At 37.8% G+C, this 23433-nt stretch overlaps 1 long non-coding RNA gene across 2 annotated transcripts; it reads right to left on the bottom strand.

Annotated features, from left to right (window-relative positions):
* Positions 1-2360: 2360 nt before the first annotated feature.
* Positions 2361-23125, bottom strand: LOC147915329 (uncharacterized). 2 transcript variants are annotated; one of them, XR_015554230.1, is made up of 4 exons: positions 22443-23125; positions 16824-16939; positions 2686-2774; positions 2361-2563 (listed from the first exon to the last, which is right to left on the bottom strand). It is a non-coding gene; the product is annotated as an uncharacterized LOC147915329 (long non-coding RNA). The 2 variants fall into 2 exon arrangements; XR_015554231.1 differs by lacking the exon at positions 2686-2774.
* Between the last annotated feature and the right edge of the window lie 308 nt (positions 23126-23433).

The following is a 23433-nucleotide window of genomic DNA, read 5'->3' on the forward strand; positions in this document are numbered from 1 at the left end:
GGAGGTGCTCTCTGCCATCACCGTTATGTAAGCTCTCAGCACCTAAAGTTGGAATTATCGCAATAAAACCATTCGATTTGATGTTCTCTCTCCGTTGTTCTCTTCCTTTTGCTGTTTGGGGATTGATTACTTGATTTAATAGACTACCAAGGATCAACACGATTGATCTGACCCATCATTCCTTTTTCAGCCTGACAGAGATTTTTCTATATGAGTGAGTAAACGTGTTTAGATAGGTACACGTATGCACACATTTACTTAACTGTTTAAATTCATATTCATACTCAAAGCATTTATTCATAGTGGATTTATATTCAATTTGTATTCCTATATATGAGAGTATTATTGAAACAAAAATTAAATTTTCTTGAACCAATTTAACAGCAAACATAAATTTTCATTTACATGTTGCTATCCTAGTTTTCTTTCACCTCTCAAAGATCTACCAGTGGTTCATAAACCCATAACCCCTACGTGTGAAAGAATTACTTTTTAAATGAATGAATGAATATAATACTTCATTTAGAAATCTTTCTCGATTTATCTCTAAGAGTCTGAGTAGTTTTCCACTACCATTTCTAAGTCCAAATATCAGTGTCTTCCCAAGGGGCTAATTTGCAAGGGGAAGAATGAGGAACAGCAGGGCTATTATGAGCTGCAAAGTCAATTTACTTATTTAACTATTGCTAAGGGCAGGAGGAAAACTCAAGCCAAAACAGTCTGTGCTTTTGCATAGCAACATGACAATTAGAATATGGGCCTGGTTCCCCAATTTAAAAATTAGAGAAGAAATAAAACAGGGTAAAAAGACACGCAAAGGACAAGATGAAATGGAGTAGCATCTTCGAGACAATTATTAGGATAGAATAGCCATTGACTCAGCAAGACGCTATTCACTTCATTGCTTTTCCTTTAAAAACAATTTTGTTACTGTGGTAAAATGATATAACAATTCATTTTTGCCCTCCCCTTACTATCTAGCTCCTTGGTAATATGGACTGTCTTAATAAAGAGAAAATGCTAATAAAAAATAAATTCTTATAGGACAAGTGCTGTTCTTTTTTTGTCCATTTCTTTTTCTACTAAAGGATATTGAGTCCATTAATCTGATACTTAGGAATGGTATAATTGTGAATGTTTGCAAAGGCTTGCAGACAGCTAACATTTATTTATGTAAAACTCTTTTCATATTATATGATTAGCAAGCATTTATTATTTTCATATTGTGTGGAATGACCAAACTTTAACTTCTGTGAGGAGTTACAATAAATTTTTTATAATGAATAATTCTGGGCAATAAATTCTTTTTCTAGGCGCTGTCCAGGTAGCAACTATGGACTGTTTATTATTATTTTAGTTCATGGCGACCTTAACTGAGATGGAGCCTCTCATAGTCTATGTCTTGCACCAAGCGACAGTGTTTACTTTTCTTAACCCTTCATTGTTTCAAATAACTCAACCATCCATCAAAGCTAAATATTATTAAAATAAAAATTAATTATTAGAGGAAAAAGGGGATGGGAATGTCACATAAAGGCAGCCTTTGGCTCTCTCCTGGCAAGTTTATATACCTTATTATCATTACTTTTTAACTTTGAAGTTCTGATTCAGCTTCTAGGATCTTTTAGCTAGGAGTGTATTTTTGAAAAATATACACATCACTATAAAATTAAACTACAGAAAAGCTATTAGGAGGTCATAATTATAGAGTTATGGTGGGTACAAATCTCAATTCACAAGTTCAGTTGAAAAAGCATGTGTTAAAATGTTCTTTAAATAACCTAATTCTAACTTTTGGCCCCCATTGGCATCAGTTCCTTTTCACAGGGACACTCTATGGTCCTGGGGCTTAGGAAGGGCCACAACTTCAGGGAAGAGTCTTGGAGTCCTACTCATCATGGACAAGACACCCACATTTTCCTACCTGTTGGGTCTCTTTGGGTTCTGTGGCCCGGCATATCTCGGAACACACTGTCATCTTTGGCATGTCTAGAAACCTAGGTGCCCAGTGCTGATTCTCAAGAGGTGCCCCACAGACCCACACCACTGAAGTTTGACCACCCGTGGGGGGCATGGTGGGAGACAGCACAGTCCTACACTGCTCTCCAACTCATAGACTTCCACTGTCTTTGGAGCCTCAGATGTGGATTTCTTTGGAGCCCCCAGGAACATCTCTTCACTTCTCCCAGTGCCTCAGAGGCACCATCGCTCTCCTCTCCAAAGGACTTAGACTTTAAAAAGAACTTTTCAAAGGACTTAGATTCAAAAAAACCTGTGCATTGCAAAAGTCTGGACACAAGAAATTAAAGACCCAAGCTACCTTGAAATGAGTAGGAGTATGAGGGGAAAAATAATTAATTCATTAATATTAAATGAATTGTCATTTCAATTTAATATTTCAATGAATCAATATGTCAATAAATTATCCTGCCAAAAGATTTTTTATCTGTATGTAAAGAGGGCAGAGTGAATCTTGTGGTTTTCCCATACTTCTGATGTCTCCCTTCTGGTTTCAGTTTGCTCTTTTCCTTAACATGGCTGGCCATATGAACCCGAACCAATGCTGAAACAAGAGAGAAAGCATCTTTTAGTCCATTAAACAGAGGTTTCCATTCAAATTAAGAATCCAGGGAAAGCGAGCAAAATAAATAAACACACTCACGATATAGATACTGTAAGGTTTACCTGATAAGGAGTGTAAAATCCCTGAACCGCAGACCCAGGGATGAGAAGATAAAATGTTATGATGGTCATAATGCTGATCACAGGAGTAGCTGTGATAAAATAACAAAGGTGACAGCTAAGTGTAGAGGAAGTTTACGATTCCAGACTGTACTTGACCTGAAATATTCCCTACCGTGGCTTGAAATATTCATGTTTTATATCTTGCCTATTCTTTTTCATTCCTTTTATTAATTCATAGCATATGTTAACAAGTGCATCTTCATGGATTTTTCAACCTTCTGAGGCATTCTCCATGTATTTTCTCACATATTTAGCTTTCAAGGGAGGTAGGAGAGAATCAACATTTAGGGTTTTGCTCTACACTGGGCGCTTGCTGGTAACTTCAAATATCTTATTTCAGCCTCACAACCACCATATGAGGAAGAGATGAATATTCCCACATTACAGAAACGGCAACCACGGCGAAGGTAGGTTTAACAGCTTGCTGAGCTCATGCAGATCTGTACTCCATTCTGTGCTGATGTTCAAAATCAAAACATTTGACTTGGTTGTGTACTGAAGTTTTACAGGTTTTCAATCCTGCTGACTCATTCGTAAAGTGAAAAATTGCTAAGCTTAAGGGTGTGTTATGTACTTTAATTAGATATTTCAAACTTAACTGTAAAGTAATTTGTTGATCTATAATCCTAGAACTAGACCAATGTTTCTACTACATACCTGGTTGTGAACATCAATTGGCATTTCTTAGAAACACAGATATTTGGGGAAGACCTACTGAATCAGAATCTCCAGGTGATTTTTATGACTGTCAAGGTGAGAGCAGTTTGCAGATGCTATCTTGAGCCACGCTGAGTCGTGCCAGGCAAAGGCCATGTTTATAAATCCTGTCATCCGAGCACTGCCCCCTGTTACACTGCACTGGTTCATTTACATCTATACTGGGCTAGGATAAAGCCTCACAATTTCTTCTTAACAGACTGAGTCTGCTAAACTTTGACTAGAATATGTGAAATAACAAAATCTAGAACCTCTAATGTTTAGTGCAAGAAAGAGAATTTTTAGGTAAAGCCAGGGCTTGGTGTTTACTTTTCTTTATTTCATTGACCTCTGACACCACCTCTGTGACCCCAAGGGAATCACATGCTTCCCATCAGCAGGTGTTCAGATGGGAACGTTTTCCTCATATTTCTTTTAAGCTCAAATAAGACAGCTTGGGACTTTTAAAATAACTTTTCTAGATTCTTAGGGAGAATAAAAGATAGGAGGTGGTGGGATGGGACAAATTGATATAGGAACGAAAGATTCTCCTGGAGTCCTATTCCATCTTATATGCTGCCTACAACTTGAGCTTTCTTTAAAGCTATTTACAAGGAATGTTGTATTGAGTTCGCTCCTTTCCCAGGGTCCTTGAAATAGTGCCCACAGACCACTTCCACTCAGGGTGGAAGACCTATCATGAGATCCTGGTGGCTGTCTCTTTCTTCCTTTTGGGAATATTCTTCTCAGCCTCTGTTCTATTCTTTTCTTTTCCTCCAGAATTTCAAAAGTTCTGCTCATGCTGCACATTGACCTGTCAAATCATCCTGCTCATCCACTTTATGCTTTTGGTAACCTCACGCACTTTTGGTCTTATCCTTTAGCCATCATTTTATTTTCTAATTTCCCAAAATCTTTACAAAAGTTTGTTTGATATTCCTAAGAAACTGGTATAACTGCTCAAACTGTAAGTACTTACAGATAATACATGTAACTTCAAAAAAGTCTTCAACACCTAACCCAAGAGAATATCTAGTGGTGGGAATATCTAGTGGGATGAGCTAGTTTTTTGTTTTTTCCATGGAAAGTGAACTTCTAATTACATGAAATAAACCACTTTCCCCCAAACATGTATATGTCATGGCACCAACAGAAAATGACACTATTTGTATATAACAATGGTATAATCAGGTGACGCTGCCCATGGATAGAAGCAACCAGCCTGGGGTTCTGGCCACCATAGCCCTCCTCAGATGCATGGTAGGTGAAGAAGATTAACATCTCAGCACACCTGTAACCACACTGGTTGAAAGACTCTACATCAACAACTATCCACTGAATTATGTGTTAGGACAGTCATCATCTAGACAGTTAGTATTGCTTATTTTGAAGTGATAGGAGAGGAAGCTGCAATATTTACTATTCCTGGAAATTCTGCTGTGATACAAAGCTTCCTGAAAATTTATTCATGTATTTTACAGAAGCCAGTCTAGTCCTACAATAAACGCATTCTTGGGGCCAGCCTGGTGGTGTAGTGGTTAAGTTCATGAGCTCCACTCTGGTGGCCCCAGGTATTCACAGGTTCAAATCCCTGGCATGGACCGACACACCGCTCATCAAGACATGCTGTGGCAGCATCCCTCACACAAAATAGAGGAAGATGGGCACAGATGTTAGCTAAGGGCCAATCTTCCTCAGCAAAAAGAGGAAGATTGGCAACAGATAGCTCAGGGTCAATCTTCTCACCAAAAAAAAAACCAAAACATTCTTTACTATTCCCACTATTATTAATAGCTTTACAACTTTGGTTTTTGGTCATTTTAAGTACATTTTATTAGCTTTCTTAGAGTTGTGGGTAGCCATATTATTCCATTTGTATATTTCATGAGAAAGTTTTAAAAATACATCTTATGGAGAGTCCCTAAGTATGATCAACCTTTAAAAGAGAAAAATACGGAGCAAGATTTTATTCTGGAGCAAGATAGTCTCTGAAAGGCTATCATGTAATAATTAATAATTTGGAGGGCACCAAATTATTACAGACTGCTTTAGAAAGCTGAGCAGGAATCAATAGTTTCAAGTTTAATAGAAAGAAATAACTTAGGCTCAATATTTTTTAAAAGGAATAAAAAGCAATTGGGAAGGACTAGGTATCTTAGAAGGAGTGGGCACTCCTTTATCAGAAACATTTATAAAGTGTCTGGAAGACAATTAGGGATTCCGGAGTTGAGCTTTGCCCAGCGTACGTGTTGGTTGAAGTAGGTGACGTGTGATTGCATAATTCCGCCAATTGTCATCTCAGCTTGGTGTATTTAACATGTTATACTGGTTGGTGATTGATAGTGAGTTGTGCCATGTTCTATTTCCTAAAGTAATTCTTTGAAAATATTCAGGAAATCTGCTAGGGTTCCTAAAGTTCAAAGGTCTTAGTGTTAGAAGATTTATTGAGAGGGGGAAAAAACCAGCTGGTGGTGGCCAGAAATAGGATAAAACACTCTGCAAAAAATGAGCAATAGCAAATATATTTTTAAAAATGAGTTGAGCAAAAACAATGAGCTTTGTTAATTATATATAAGCCAGAGGCTGTGATGAGAGGATAAACATTTATATTAAAAAATTATATTTGTACAATTTTCTCAGATGTCAGAAGTCATCTTCAGCAAACTTGCTACTGTTTGGTCAAGAAATATTATGATTTATTGAACATAAAGCCAATGATTGAATGCCCTGGAGGAGCAACAAAAATGTCAGTACTCAGGACACTAGGTGAGCTGCACTGCCTGATCGTTAATTACAAGCATGTGTAAAAGACAATGCAGGCTCACTGAGGTAGAGATTTTGTCTCTCCTGTTCACCATGCATTTCTGAAGCCTAGCATAGGGCTTGAGAGAGAGAATTGTTCAATAAATGTTCGGTAAACAGAATAGATGTTGTGCCAATGGGCACAGGATAACTGAAAGTGTCCCCAGTTATCGTTCCATGATTTCGGCAATTTGCGCAGATTGTTCTTCAGCATAAATATTCTCCCCAAGTCCCAGCTCACCTTATGTCTTTTCCTTGATGTCTTCCCCGACTCTTCTAATCCTCATTGACCTCCTTCTTTGAACTCTTACAATACGTGTGGCCAGGATCACATCATTTAAATTTATCATATAATTATATTGTCACATTTCGTTGTCTTGGGTTCATGTTTGTCTTGCACTCAGAACTAAATTATCACTGCCTTGATGCTAATAATTGTATCTTACTCCCCCCACCTCCCAATCCCCAGTAACACAAGGCGTTGAGTAAATGCTTACTAAGTATGTGTTGACTAGATGCCACTAAGAACCTGGGAGTATTTGGCAAAAAGATAGACATGAGAAACCCACATTAATTCACAATCACTATAGAAAGATGTTACATTACAGGCTTGCCACAGAGATTTAGTGAATCCTTGGTGTGGAGGGAGGAGAAAAGTGAGTGGGAAGATGAGAACGGAAATGATGACAGGTCCTCCCCAGAAATCCCAAGTAGCCTAAAGTTGGCTGTGATAGATCTGAAGTAAAAGGTAACCCTTGTCACAATATCTGTGGGATGACTTCATCCAAAACAAGGTAATTTACGTAATCCTCCTTCCTCCAGTATCACCCACAAGAGGCTTGAAGTTGACCTTATTTAGAGTATCAACTCTCTTACCCCAAGACTGTTGGGCATCTTGAAATGTCCCCTAATTCACAGTCATCAGTCATCCCAGTGGGAATAGAGCTTCCTCAGAAGCTCCTTAGGTAGCTCTGTGGGTGTTTATGACATATGAAAACAGCCCAAGGCAAAGGCTAAATAAGGAAAGACGATACTCACGGCCTACTTTGCCTTTCTTAAGTTTATTTCAGCTACTCCTCTCCCTGAGGCTAGTTATACCCCAAAAGTAACCTGGGACCACTTTTCCAGAGAAAATACACTTTAGCAATTTAATATACTTTCTTTCTAGAGAAAGTTATATGACTGTGTCTGTTTTATAACTGTTACTTTACTGGTTGAAGAATATTTAAAATCATAAAAAGTAGCTTCTAGTGACACATTTACATGACGATAAATCAGGTGTGTAAAACAGCATGCACAGTATGATTCCAAACTAAACCTCCCTACCTGCCCACACATATACAAATATGCACATATGTTTATTAATTCTTGTGTATTTTTACTGAGACAAAAACTGAAAGGACAGGTATCAAGCTTTAGCAGTGGTTATCTTTTAGGCTTTTAGTGTTCATAATACATTTTTTCCCTGCATTTTGCATATTTTTTACATTTTTATAATCAGAAAAACAACGCTGTTTTCAAAAGTGGCTTCAGTCAGTAAGAAAATAGGGCTGGCGATATATCAAAACTGTAATTTGTCCTGCTTTTTTGGGTGCAGAAACTAGAGGTTGAGGTGGATCATCTTTAAACACAATAGAGAAGAGGACGTGGCTAACTCTAGGGGACTCCAAAGCACTAATGCAATAAATACAAACCAGTTGTTCAGGTTTAATAGAGCAGCAACTGAGGGACACATGACATGAGCTATGTTTAGGAGGAAGTTTGACTTGGTTTGGAACCAGGAGTATTGGGGAGATAGAAAATTCTTCTCTTTAGGTGCTAGCTTTCTGATCTTCCAGGGAACTTCAGCACTTGGTGTGAGACGGTGCAAGCTTGAATACCGTATAAACCTTTTCAGACCTGCCATTCAGCCTGAAGGATTCAAAGGAGTGAGAGAGACGGAACTAGAAGCCGAAGCTATTGGAACCAACAGTGGAGGAGTTGGGACAGCACTGATGCCGGAAGTTGTTGGCACAAGCAAGTGTGCCCCCACAGATGAAGGAAAAGCACAAAGGATGAGAAGAGCTCTGTGGACTGTGATACAGGGAGCTGGTGTTGTCTTTGCTTTCATTGTAGTTCAATCCTGTCTTCTGTCTGGGAATACCTTGTGTATTACTTCTCACAAGAAGTCATTCACCTTTCTTTTGAATGTTTCTAAGATAGTTGTTCACCAGTGTTTGATTGAGACCATTCTTTTGTTTTCTAGCCCTTAGCTGGATACTACTGCTTTTGTGAAAATCCTGCCAAGTTCTCTTTCATATGACAAGCCTTTGTGCACCTGTAGATGACTTTTGTGGCCCATCCAACCCTCAGTCTCAACCTCCTTCTCCCTGGCTTGTATCTACTGTCAAGGCTGGAAAGGCTAACCTTTTGCTTTTCCAGTCTCGCTTGAAGTTAGGAATGTCCTTCAACACGGCTCTTGCCAATGAGATATATGTGAAGGTGTATGATATCTGGAAACCATAAGGAAGGGCCAAGATGCAAAGATATTGGCCACGAAAATCTCGAGTACTGAACCAATGCAGACAACTATCTATTTCCAGACTTTTTGATATAAAAAAATAAACTTTTGTTTGCTTTAAGCACTATATTGAGGTTTTCTGTAACCTGCAGGCAAACACAATGGTAACTGCTGGAGTTTCAGGTCTCATACCCCAACACTTCCTTTTGTACCGAGGATACTACCAAATCCTGCCCCTCTTCCCTGACAGGACCTAGCGCTTTCTTGCTTCTGTGAAAACATCCTTTTCTCTTGCCTGAAGGCTCTTCCCTCCTGGCCAGAGTCTACTCATCCTTCACATCTTTCTTTGATGCAGATCCCAAGCCAGAAATATCTTCTTAGTTCTTACATTCACCTCCCTATGGCTTTCTGAAGGGCCTTGCCTATGGTCCTTTTTCAATTCTGCCATGAAGCCTAGTCATTTGTATATTTCTCTTATTCCTATTCACTCCCCTGATGAGATCGAAGCTGTTTTAAGGCTGATTTCTATACCTTTCTCTGTATCCTCATATCTCTTAGTATACAGCCTTGCTAATAGAAACAGTATTCATTTGATTTCAATTCAACAAATATTTAGCATCTCATTTCCTTTTCATTAGCTTAAGTTTTGGTTAAAGTTTATACTGCCATTTTAAGAAGGAGGTGAGTTTTCCAGGAAAGGCAACATTAGCTTACTTGAACGAACATCTCTGGGATGTTAGGCCCTGATGAAAGAATGACTACCTATTTGCTTAGTCGACTGTCACAATCTAGTGGCAATTAATTAGAAAAACAATACATAAAGATTTGGAGTTCTAACAAAGCTTTGGAGGAAGTACTTTGTTGATGAGATCATATTAATCAACCCTCTAGAGCTATTTAAATTTTAGAACATAAAGCGTGGAGAGGAATAAATATCAGGTTCGTGGGATTTTAGGCACCATGCTGTCATTTGGGCAAGGGCACTTTGTCTAGGCCAACGCATCCTCTGCTTACGTGGGAGCCCTTGGCTTGAACACAGGGAATAGGAGCTGGTGGTTTTGATATTTTTCTGAGAATGGAATTAAGGGGACTTGAAAGACTTGACTTTGGGCTGTTTAGTTGTTGTTTTTTTTTTTTTTTTTTTGAAAGAGAAATGCATTTTATTTATTATGGAACTAGAGTGAGTTCTCAGAATGGCCTAGATATTGTTCTGATTATTTGTTTGTTTATTTATTTATTTATTTATTTTGTAGTAAGCACACTTAAAATGAGATTTACCCTCTTTAACAAAATTTTAAGCATACAATACCCTATTGTTGACTATAGTACAACGTTGTACAGCAAATCTACAGAGCTTATTCATCTTGCTTAACTGAAAGTTCATGCCCATTGATTAGTAACTCTCCATTTCTTCCTCCCCCCGGCCCCTGCCAACAACCATTCCATTCTTTGATTCTATAAATTTGACTATTTTAAATACCATATGTAAGTGGGATCATGCAGTCTGTAATCGTCTTTCTGTGACTGGCTTATTTTGCTTAGTGTTTAGTTTTTACGGGAAATTGAAAATTCTGTTTATATTTAAAATAGCACTTAAGAGCCTCTCACTGCAATGGCATTTTGTTTTGTTTCGTTTTGTGTGTGGGATTTTTTCTTCCTTCCTTCCTCCCTCCCTTCCTTTCCTTCCTCTCTCCCTCCCGCCTTCCTTCCTTCCTTCGTTTCTTTCTCTCTCTCTTTCTTTCTCTCTTCCTTTCTTTCTCTCTTTCTTTCTCTCTCTCTCCCTTCCTTCCTTCCTCCCTCCCTCCCTCCCTCCCTCCCGTCCTTCCTTCCTTTCTCTTTTTCTCTCTTTCTTTCTCCCCCCAGCTCCTTTTTTATAAATTATGAAGTGAATAGACCCTCTCATTTCCGAAGCTCCTGCTGTGTGCCAGGCACTGTGCTGGGTTCTTGACCAGCGTCATCTTCCTGAATTCTCAGGGTGACAACATGAATATGCACTGCTATCTCCAAATACACATGCAGAAACGGAGATTAGATGGCCTGCCACATTTATATAGCTACTGAATGAGAAAGTCAGAATCTGAAAACAGATTTCTCTTTCTCTCCTTTTTAAAATCCATGATCTTTTTTTCTCTGAGAAACACAATAAGTGCTCATTTGGTTACCGACGTGAGAAATTTGCCACATATTTTCTTACAAATGTGGATTTTTAAAAATATCTCTTTCTACTTGACATTTTACTCTAAACAGCACTTCGGTGTCTAAATCTAGATCAAATGCTTGATTGTACAGGGGTTTTACATCTGTATTTTAAAAGCGTTAATTAATTTGATTTTTTTCTTCTGGTAACTAGATAGACAATTTCAAGAGCAAGTCTTCAATATCATCAAAATTTAATTAAACTGAGTATGTTTTAATTCAAGCTATTTTTATTGAGCCATTAGAATTAATACTGGGGTAAAAGAAGATGTACTGGAGGAGAAGAAGAGAAAGATGGGAAAATAAGCAAACTGACGCTGATATGGGGGAAGAGGCTGCTTCTCCTGAGTTTGGATAAGTGTTTATACTAAAGTTTGAATGTTAAGGCTGAGCTGATTAGAAAACCTGCTAATAAATTTTATAGGGGGATTTCCTGCACAGCTTAGGGGCAGAAAGCTCCCTGATACATACTACATATGGCTGTTATTCTGTGGATCTTAAATACTTTATTTTAACCTTTTTAACTGAAACTTAACAAAATTTTCAAGAGTTTTCTTTAAAAACTAAAAGCCTCACCAAAGAAGATATACAGTTGGCAAATAAGGATATGAAAAAATGCTCCATATCGTATGTGAGCAAAGATGCGCAAATTAAAACCATGAGATGTCACTATACATCTATTAGAATCTCCAAAATCTGGACCAGTGACAACACCAAACGCTGTTGAGGATGTGGGGCAACAGGAACTCTCATTCATTGCTGATGGAAGTGTAAAATGGTACAGCCACTTTGGAAGACAGTTTGGCAGTTTATTTTAAAACTAACTGTATTCTACCATACAATCCAGCAATCACATTCCTTGTATTTACCTGAAGGCGTTGAAAACTTATTTCCATACAAAAACCTGTACATGGATATTTATAGCAGCTTTACTCATAATTGCCAAAACTTGGAAGCAACCAAGATGTCCTTCAGTAGGTGAATGGATAAATAAACTGTGGTACAACCAGACAATGGAATATTATTCAGTGCTAAAAAGAAATGAGCTGTCAGGTCATGAAAAGACATGGAGAAAACTTAAATGCGTATTACTAAGTGAAAGAAACCAGTCTGAAAAGGCTACATACTGTGTAATTCAAGCTATTTGACATTCTGGAAAAGGCAAAATTATGAAGACAGTAAAAATATCAGCGGTTTCTAGAAATTAGGAGGGAGGGAGAGATGAATAGGCAAAGCACAGAGGATATTTAGGGCAATTAAATTACCCTGTATGATAATAAAATGGTAGATACATGTCATTGTAAATTTGTCTAAACCAATAAAATATACAACACCAAGAGTGAACTGTAATGTAGACTATGGACTTTGGATGATTATGATGTGTCAATGTAGGTCTATCAGTCATAACAAATGTACCATTTTGGTGGGGAATGTTGATAATGGAGGAGACAATGCGTTAGTGGAGGTAGGGGGTGTATGGGAAATCCACCTTCTGCTCAATTTTGCTGTGAAACTAAAACTGCTCTAAAAAAAATAAAGTTTATTAAGAAAATAGAAGTAACTAGTATAGGTACAGAATGATATATATGAAAAAATCAAACAAATACAATACTCAAAACAAAAACGTAAAACCCAACTAATATAGAAGGACTTCGTTTGCTGTCGAATTATTTTGAAATTGCTTTAAACAGTGCAAGAACTAACAAAAATAAAAGTGGTCTCATTGTTTATTTTACCACTGTCAAAGACATTGACAGCAGTTATTTTAAAGTTTGCCTTACTTATATCTATCTAAACATGAAAGATGAATAAATCATGATACATAAAAATACAGTTGTGTCATCTCTTTATTGCTTTCAGGTGCTGTTTGTTTTTTTATTTTTTCAATCCTCTAATCAGATGTATAAACACAACCTATTTGAGTCAGTCGGGAAGTGTTACATAGAAATATCACCACTTGGCTTCATGGTTTATGTATATTTAATATCTGTAATTTAGGACAATAATGAATACGGACGAGATTGTTGCCTTGGCCTAGAGGTATTCATCCGGTAGAAATAGTCGTTAGAACTGCATCAGCATAAAATTAATGTCTCAGACTTCAGAGACTTGATTGAAAGAAACATAATCATTGAGAGTCTAGAATACAAACTGTCTGGTTTACTTTTCCTGTATTTGTAAATACAAACTATTGTAGAAAAATGTATTATCTGAAAATTAAGTTTGTGAAAAAAGTGTTTTTTACTGTTTTATAAAATCTAGGCCATGTTTTCATGGAATTTGAGGAGACGATAACCTGAAAAACTAGGTAAACAATGCAACGGGTTATCTGACTGTACATAAATAAATAAGAAAACATGTAAATGTCTCAGGGGCTAACTAGTCTTTCAGAGTCCTGTAATGACCCAGCATTTATAGGTAAACCACTGGTTCCTAAATAAAATAGTTATTACACACACACAAATATACACACAAATATATATTTTATATGTATGTATGTGATGTATATCTTTCTTATCAGTTGATATTTTGAACTCCCAACATATCTCTATCTTTAGTATGTATATATAATATGCATATATATATTATATGTATGTACAATATGGATATACATATTACATGTACACATACAAATTATATACATGTTCTACTATGTGAATAAGTCTTTTAAAACATATGCAAATATAGGCATTTGAATAGTATAAGATAAAAATAAAAACCTAGTATTTAACTTCTTTTTTATTCATTTATGGTAGAACATTATTTTTCTCCCACTAAACTCTCATTAATCGTGTTTTTAATGGTGTTTTGGTGTTTTAATGGTATTTTGGTCTTTTTAAATGTCTTGCTCATGGTGATAACCTCATATCACCATAGACCATTAGCTGAAGGCAGAATATGTACTTAAAGTGAGGCTTATCAGTAGTTATACTGGACGAAAATTCATATTTTAAATAGTCTTCTTAATAATTTCAGTTTGGGGATCTTGTCTGATCTCATTAGGTCATTATTATTTTTACCCTGAAATGGAGCTAGTGAGCAGCTTATTTTTGTAATAGAAAGTGTCAGTTCTGACATTTTCTTGTTATTCTTCTGTACTTTCATGGTAAATATTACTGGTCACCTATGGTTTCTTTGACAGTGTATTTTTAAGCCACATGTCCATAGTGTGAGGTTTATTCGAGTTAAAATAGCTGAAATAGGGGGCCGGCCCCGTGGCTTAGCGGTTAAGTGCACGCGCTCCGCTACTGGCGGCCCGGGTTCGGATCCTGGGCGCGCACAGACGCACCGCTTCTCTGGCCATGCTGAGGCCCCGTCCCACATACAGCAACTAGAAGGATGTGCAACTATGACATACAACTATCTGCTGGGGCCTTGGGGGAAAAAAGGAGGAGGATTGGCAATAGATGTTAGCTCAGAGCCGGTCTTCCTCAGCAAAAAGAGGAGGACTGGCATGGATGTTAGCTCAGGGCTGATCTTTCTCACAAAAAAAAAAAAAAAAAATAGCTGAAATAATATATTCTATAACCACAGTTAACCAGAAGCCCATCTTGCAATACTCTGACGACAAATAGGGAGTTAAGGCCTCACCTTCAGCGCCCCCTTCTGGTAGAACTCCCACTCCACCCTGAGCTTTCTCTGTCCTTGATGCTTGACTGTATGACATATGGCAATTCATACATAAATGTTAGTAAAGCTTACTTTCTTCTTTAATTTTAGATAAGTATACAAATAAAGTAATAGTCTTTCCCTATCCCCCAATGGGTCATCTTGGCAAATTCTGGTGTGAACACATGCATGCCACATTGGAGGCCCCTGATAGATATACGTATTGGCAAGTGAATTAGCTCTCTAGAAGAAGACAGCTATTTGGGCTACCTCTGTGCAAATAGGATCTTTAATTTATAATTTTTCTTTCTAAATAGAGGCACACCTAAACATTGTGACGTAGAGAGTCTCGTCTAGAGTAAGCATAGTACAGTGAACACATAGATTGAGCAGCGCTCAGGTGAAGAGCTCCATAATAACACAGAGGAGGGCAAGAAAAGAGGGTAATGCTTGCTTGGCTGGATTTATACTTGGATACTCTGTGCTTTTCCATTGTGTAGAGTTCCACCACTCGGTTTAGTTCAGTTGTCCCTTCTATTTGGATTTCCCAAATATTTATCTCCAGCTCTGTTTATTGGATTCCAAAGGCACGTGAAATCTTGAGGTTTAAAGTCACCTAGAATATATCTAATCTGACTCCTATTCGAGGCATGAATCTTCTCCACAAATACTTTAGAGGTGGAAGTCCAGTTTCTGTGTTTCCACTTGTAGCACGGGCTTCTTATTTCCTCAGTAAGTCGGGTGTAATTGTTCCCATAATGGCTCCTAATCTTTTTAAGGTCAAATATTCAAAGATTGTCAGTTGTAACAAACATGACAAAGACTTTTCATTATACTGCTGAATTCCTTCTAGCAACCTACAGTTTACTTTGCCAGTTTTTTCTAAAATATGAAATATATGTGAAATAAACATGAGACAACAACCAAAATACTCCAAGTGTTTTAGTGCAGCATAAAGTGATTCTGTTAGGTCCTTTGATTGGGCCCTTGTCCCACTACTAACGCAGACTAGAAGCACAATCACCTTTTGTAGCAGATGGAATTTGACAATTGTTCATGATGCATTAGACCATCAAACATGTCCACAGCCTACTGTCCCTGTTTTAAGAATTTTTGTAAGCACTTCTGCTGGGAGGCATCCCTCATCATTTAGCATCTAACCTTCGGAAAGAATGGAATCCTAGAGTTCTTTTGCTTGTTTGTGTTTCTAACCATCCCTCTATCGATGTGTTTTCGAGTTTTCATTCTGATCAGCTGATGAATTAGCTCTAGGTTTTGTATCATGTTTAGACCTTTGGCCCCCCCGCGCCCCCACCATTTGACTTCAAGTTTTCTTGCAGATGGAGACCCTGAATTATGCATCATTTTATTTGCCAAGGCATGTGATGTAAATTTTGCAATATAAGGTGTTTCATTTGTTTTGATTTTGCTGCCAAAGTAAAACAAAATCATGCTGCAGCAGGATTGTCCTTTAACAATTTGAAGTGAGGTTAGGCTGGGCACGTATTACTAACGAGAGAAGGAGGAAGTGTTTGAGGACAGGAGACGGGGGGAGAAACGGTCATAATGGCAACACAGAAAGGTGAAGAATTAGAGACCACGCTGTAGGGAAAAGTCCAATCATGAGCAGCCAGTTTTAATGGCCTGGCATGTTCTGACATCCTGGGTGGGAAGGACTTGTCTACATGTCCTTAGACAGAGACTATTTGAATATTAGGATTAATATTAGCATCTCTAACCCTAAGATTAGCCTGTGCAGGTACCACTTCTGATATTTGTAATTACCATAAGAAGGACTATTTCCCCACTCCCCAACCCCTGCACATACATACAACTCATACATCTCCCTTCCTTGAAATCTGTCAAGCATCTGACGCTCATGGGCCTAATGATAAAATGGGCTTTGTTAGCCGTTTGTACCTTAGAGTGAAGGAAGATATTTGATCCTTTCCTGAAGCAGGTTTTAATCTATGAATCTTTAATTGTCCATGGGAGTGGTGTAGAGAAGGCATGTGTTATGGGAATTTGTGGCCTCCATAAAGCAAACCTTGCGGCATTAATCTTCCCGCCTGGGGCCATCCTGCCTATAAGAAACTTCCAGACTGGTCAGGAACCCCAGAGGATTTCTTCCTGCCTCTGTTTCAGAAAGAGGCTTGATGCTTTAAAAGAATAGAAATTGGCAAACCTCATCAGAATTAGGGATATAAACGTTTCCCAAATGCTTCAAGTAAACAGAAATATATGATAACAGAAAAAGTAACGTTGTTCTACTTACAGGAACTGCTTTCAGAAAGATAAACGTAGCTTTGCATCTGCCTGTCTGTCGTGCCAGGACTCACTGGGTGGCAGAATCGTGGAGGTCGAGGGCCAAATAGGCTGCTTTTGGATTTGCTATATAAAGATTAGAATCAAATAAAGTAAAGGAGGAGAAATAAGGGATTCGGTTTATCAGATCACAATATACGGCAATCAGGACTTTCTTAATAATCCATTTTTTTTTTGTCATTGTTAGGTACTGACAGAGAGCATTGGTCTGCTGCTAATAGGAAATCTGCTTACCGGCCTAGAATCTTAAAAATTTGCCAATTTTCAGTTCTGAGGCAATTTTAATACTCCAGATTTGGTCAATAAGGACCACTCTTTAATTCCCATGTTGTTAATTCCACATTTGTTAAATGTTTACTCTTTACCAGGCACATTGGGTACGGTTTAAATAGAACCTGAGGTCACATGGTATGACCAATACATCTCCTTCAATGCTTAGCTTAAGCCCCCGTGCCATCTGATGATTATGGCCCCACCCTCTGAATTATATTGTGGTTCTTGCTGTTTGCACCACCATTCTTAAAAAGTGTTGCATTTGTTCAACTCTTACCATATGCCAGGCATTGTTCCAACATTAAGGTAGATTATTTCACCTAATCCCTTAAAGAACCCCATGAGGTAGGTATCAGTATTGTCATTATTATCATTTGTCTCCATTACTATCACTATCTGAAGCTATTTAGGCCCAGAGATATTACCTCACTTGTCCACGCTTATATGGCTATTATGTGGCAGAGCTAGGAATGAACTGAATCTCTACAGAGCCCATGCTCTGCGCCATTATGTTTCAATAAAGTGTTCATAGGGGTTTGCTGGAGAAAAAAAATTATGACTATGGATATGTTTTCTTCTAAAATGTATTTTAAAAATTAGTTTGTCTTGATTGTTGTTGTGGCACCACGATTATCCATCTGCCATTAAGAAATGGTGTTGTTTGTCCCCCACCCTACCCTCAAATCCCAGTGAGTGGTTTGGGAAATCAACCTGTCAAATGTGAATGAATGGTGTTAGACTGGAAGTTGAGAATCGATGCAGAGGCTGTGTTGATTGTATAACCTTTGAGATGATGTATTCCCATATTTGATAATACTTATCAATGTTATATATATTGTCTTATGAATTAGTATTTGCTTTTTTATTAAGCTTTTTCTCCTGTTTACTATCATGAACTCCTTTTCAATCAGCATAGTGAAATTTTTACCATGCACTGCAGTCAAATTACTTTAGAAAACTTTGATCTATAACGTATACTCTCACATAAAATTCATCATCAATCAACATTTAGTTATTGAGAAACTAATATGTATTTATAGCTATGCTGGATGCTCAGAAGAGTAAAATATTTTCTGTTTTGTTGGGAGCTGCAAAAATTATTCACCACTTTTCTTTTACCATGTAGTTTTCTTCCCTCTTTTAGTGCAAGAATGGTACCTTCTACTGATTTATATTCCCAGCCATGGAGAGCACAGTAGTAGGAATACAATGAACATACAATACTATATTAATTCTAATAAAGAGCTAAAGTAAACAGAAATCAAACCATTAGCTTTTTAAAAATTTCCAACCATTTGTTCAGCGTGACTATGGTAATGAGTTTTCAGGCGCATTGAAGTATTTCGATTAAGGCTGTGTCCTCACTCTAGCCAGGTTGATAGTTCTGCCTAAATTGACTGATTCCAGTTAATAATGTGTAACCACAGTTGGTGGCCTTTTAATTTAGAATTATTTTCTGGACTTTGCATGATGTCTCACCAAGACTTATATCTCAACTACTCATTGCTTTTTACTGCTATCATGTCTCCTTCCCCAACTGATAATGGGGATCTTAAAAATAAACTACCCGCAGTTTGCTTTTTCCATCACTCATTGTGTCTTACAAGTCATTTGCAGGACTGATGAATTTCATAGAATGGTTTTCACTCTTTCTTGCCAAATGATATATTACAGCTTAATGATCCCTCCTTAAAGTCTCAGTGTGACATGCTATACTGACAAAAGAAAATAATAGTAAGAGTGAACATTTGAGAGTTAGAGAGAACAGAGCTGGTTTCTAAAATAGTTCCATGCTACTCATTGGAAAAAGCTTCTTGTTCTTTAGCTGAACACCCTAACATGGAGACCAGCAAAGTAAGGTTTTCCAACAAAAGAACTGATTTAAATGAGGCAACTTTTTAGGTTAATTTGTTTTAAGGATTTCTGTTGCATCTAAAGAATGAAGAGAGGTCATCACCAAAGCAAATTGAATTTGATATAATGGTTCCTTTGTTGCCTGGGTGTTAGCCAAGATTATTTTGGTTATAGGCAACAGATACTGACTCTGGCTAAAAAAAAGCATAAACAAAAAGATTTCCTAGTAGGATGCTGATCAGTCCATATATTCAAAGCGAGAACTGATTAAGCCTCAAAAGGGGCAAGGCCAACCAGGACCAACATCTCCAGCACCGTTGTGATTTGCCATGTCTCCTTTCTGTATATCTTCCTGTGAGAATTTGGTTCTTTTAAGTAAGTTTTTCCAGGTGGTAGTGGAAATGGCCAGGAGAAGCCTCATTAGCTTACAATTCTGGGATCAGAGAGGAAAGGGCTGTCCTTCCCCAGCTCAGAGTCCAAGACTCCTGGGAAGAAACTCTCATTGGCTTGGCTTGGGTCATGGGACCCTCTTTTATAAAGAAATACAGGGTTGTGGCTAAAAGCACAGTCTCTGGAGCTAGACTGCCTGCTCACGAACTCTGTGATCTTGGCAATGTTACTTAACAACTCTGCACCTCAATCTCCCTATCTGTAAAATGGGGGTAATCATAATCTTTTAAAATGAGGTGAATATTGCCTATAGACCTGGGAAAGAGAGGTTCCTTGTTGGGTCTCACACTGAAGAGGGCTGTTATGGGCTGAATTATGTCCCCTCCAAATTCGTATATTGAAACCTTAACCCTCAGTTTTTAGAATGTGACTGTATTTGGAGACAGGATTTTTAAAGAAGTAAGGCCGTTAGGGTTGCTCTAATCCAATTTGACTAATGCCCTTATAAAAGGAGGAAATTTGGACCCAGAAAAAGATACCAGGGGTGCAAGGGCACAGAGGAAAGACCATTTGAGGAAACAGTGAGAAGGCGGCAGCCTATAAACCAAGAAGAGAGGCTTCAGAAAAAAAATCAACCCTGTTGACACATTGATCTCAGGCATCTGGCCTCTAGAGCTGTGAGAAAATAAATTTCTATTGCTTAAGCCATCTAGTCTGTGATATTTTGACATGGCAGCCTGAGCAAACTAATACAAGGGCTTAGCATAGACCAAACTTTGAAACACTTTGAGATTTTTTTTCCCTTCTTTTCAGTCTCATGTGAAAAATTTTGAAGCATCAATAACCAACTGGCTAATTAGGGATCCTGGGAGAAGACCCCCAACACCGGGGAGAGTGGGTAAAGCACTCTGGGCAGGAACGCATACAGCCTCTGCCCTGAACAGCCAGAATGGCTACTCTTGCCTTACAGTACGGGATGCCCCAAAGTGGGTGGCTGGCAGACTGGGTTCCCCAGATGACAGCACTACCTCCTTCTACACTTCTGCCACAGTAATATGGTTATGAGAGACTCTTAGGATGGTCCGGAAATCCCAAATGGGAAATGTGGGATGTAAGAGAGGAGAACCTGTGTACCCCTGTTCCCTGCGGACCTGTTCAGTCCTAGACTTGGGTTTGGGTGAGTCCTTCTACCTTGGGCATAAGCTTTATTTAAACATTAAAATGAGATATTAAAAAAGCAGCCTCCATCTTCACTCTTGCCTGAGACTCCCAAAAAGTTAGGGATAACATGAGTTTATACTTATTAAAACAGTGCTTGTCCCATAATAGCATTTGAGAATTTTTATTACTGTTCTATTATTGTGATACTGGACCAAACTCTGTGACAGGGCTGGAGGTCTATGATCAGCACATCTTCAATCATCTATTCTCTATGGCGTGGAAGGTATTATGATCGGCAACCTCCACCTGAACTATATGGATTATAGAATAATTTTCTACAGCAATGTGAAAAATCTTACTAGAAAAATAATAGGATACCAATTGCAGAAAGTTCCTTTGTTCCCTTAACATTGTTCCCTAAAGTAAGGAGTTTATACAGTTTCTCTCTTCAATGTATGGAAATGATTTTATATTTCTTTTATTCCCATTTCATACGGAATTCTTAATAATAACACTCTAAGGTGATGTGCAGCTTCTAAATTTGTTACATTATAAATGTTGTACTTGAAACCAAAATGTTAAGATGTGAAGGAAAATAACATAAAATAAATTATTCAATTTACTGCAATTCCACTCTCTCAGTTTTACAAAACATTGCTAAGTGTTTTTAAACGGATAAACATGTTCCATTATTACGTTCTCTGAAGTATCTTTACCAACTTAAACTTCTGAGGAAGAAAGTCAAAAGGGAAATAGCTTTACAGAAAGGAGCACAAAGCTATTCTTCCTCATAAATAGAGCAGGAACATAGAAAATTTTTGTGTCATTAACATTACAACCTCTGTTCTGCGTTGCTGGCTGTTGCTGGTTGAAATTCCGAAGCATGCGTGCACTCCAGCCAGATCACTGAGGTACGTGTGGGGTGGGGTGGGGGAAGAATGGATGACATTTAAATTTAGTCTGCAGTTGTATAAAACATTAAAAATAGATAACAGGGGCCGGCCTGGTGGCACAGTGGTTAAGTGCGCACTCTGACGGCCTGGAGTTTGCAGGTTGCAATCTGGGGCGTGCAGCTACACACTGCTTGTCAAGCCATGCTGTGGCGGGGTCCCATATAAAGTAGAGGAAGATGGGCACAGATGTTGCCCCAGGGCCAATCTTCCTCAACAAAAAGAGGAAGATTGGCATCGTATGTTAGCTCAGGGCTGATCTTCCTCACCAAAAAAAAAAAAAAAAAAGATAACAAAAATACAGAATGGATTTGGTAATTTATAAAATTATTTTATTTTATGTCAAAAGGAAATATTTCTTATTAATGTCTCTGTCAAAATTGCCCTACAAAAGATCTTTCATACTTTAACCTGACATTTTATTGTTCAAGAGTATTTTTGAAACTGACTCAACTTTAAGCAATATAGTTTTAAATTCATCACCTGTATAAGCTGATAAGGTTCAGTGATATTTGTTCTTTCATCTTACCGGTAGGAGTGAAGGTCAAGAACTCTCCAGAGGTCAAGAATTTTGAGAGTCATATAATTGAAAATTGAGTGTATCTATAAAAACTGCAGCCTTAGTGATCAATGGGTATATACAGTTCCTAAAAATAGAATTTTAAGGCTTTGTTTTAGTTTTAGTCCATTACTAAGCTTTAGGAAGAGATTGTGGGGAGAAATAAAAAATAATATTAACAACAATATGATTATAACATTTGTTATATTGTGTAATTATACTGGCGGTATTAAAGACCATAATTCTTCCATTCAAAAATACTTGTTGAGGGTCCACCCTGTGACGGCCACTGGGCTAGGTGTTGTTAATCAAAACCAGACTTGATCTCTGCTTTCATAGTGTCGACGGACTCGTGAGAGAAACAGCATTAATTTAAGTTTACCGTGGTACTTGTGACACCTGTTACCAAGAAGAAGTTCACTTCCATATTACTGCCAGATGGTCCCAGCAAAGTTTCCCTGAGAAAGTGATGCTGGAGCTGAGATCTGGAAGATGAGAAGGAATTAGCTAAGCAAAGAGAAAAGCAAAGAACTTTCAAGGCATAGGGAACAGCATGGAGCAAACAGCACTGAATGCAGGTCAGGAGGCTGAGATAATAAAAGGAATCATGGTGTCATCTGAGGCTGAATAATTCCTTTCAAAAGATTGTTAGAGTGTTAAAGTTTGGCAGTGAAAAGTCTCTATATGAAGTGATGCAATTTGCTGCACATTCTGCAGCTTACAACTGTAACACTAAGTGCATAAAGGAGTGATATATTAGATCTGCTAGTTTAAAAAATGGTTCTCTCTCTGCCGAACAATTACATTAAGTGTTTGCACTGATGTCTGTAGGATCTATATGATTCATTGACCCAGATGATTAATGCTTTTGGTACAGAAGTACATGGATCGTTTTTTTCCATGTAATGATATATGATGTCCTTTGAAAGTCATAGAGTGTTAGCGATAGAAGGGATTATAGAGATCCCTTAGAACAATCTTCTCTTCCTCAGAGAAAACGAGGCAGAGAGAAAGGGGCATTTTCCATGGTTTCATAGTGACTTACAAAGCTTACCGTTACAAAGCTGATACTAAAATATAAATCTCTTAATTTCTATTCTATTGCTTTTATTCATCACACACACGTTGCAATTATAATGTTACCTATTTTAGATTACTCATAGAAGTAATATGTTTCCACTTCTGCACAGCCTCCAAAAGAACACCATATGTGTACAACAGTTTAACACACTTTGGTTCTGTTAATGATATTGATGACCAGCTGTCATAATATTAACAACATGTATATTATCTTGGCAGAGATCTAAGTGGACAAAAGAGATTTGGGATATAGCTTGCTGAAACATAGAATAAATACTTCACACAAATGGAAA

This window comes from Ceratotherium simum, chromosome 14 (genome assembly GCF_057802395.1).
Source record: "Ceratotherium simum simum isolate JZ-2026a chromosome 14, ASM5780239v1, whole genome shotgun sequence".
NCBI lineage: Eukaryota > Metazoa > Chordata > Mammalia > Perissodactyla > Rhinocerotidae > Ceratotherium > Ceratotherium simum.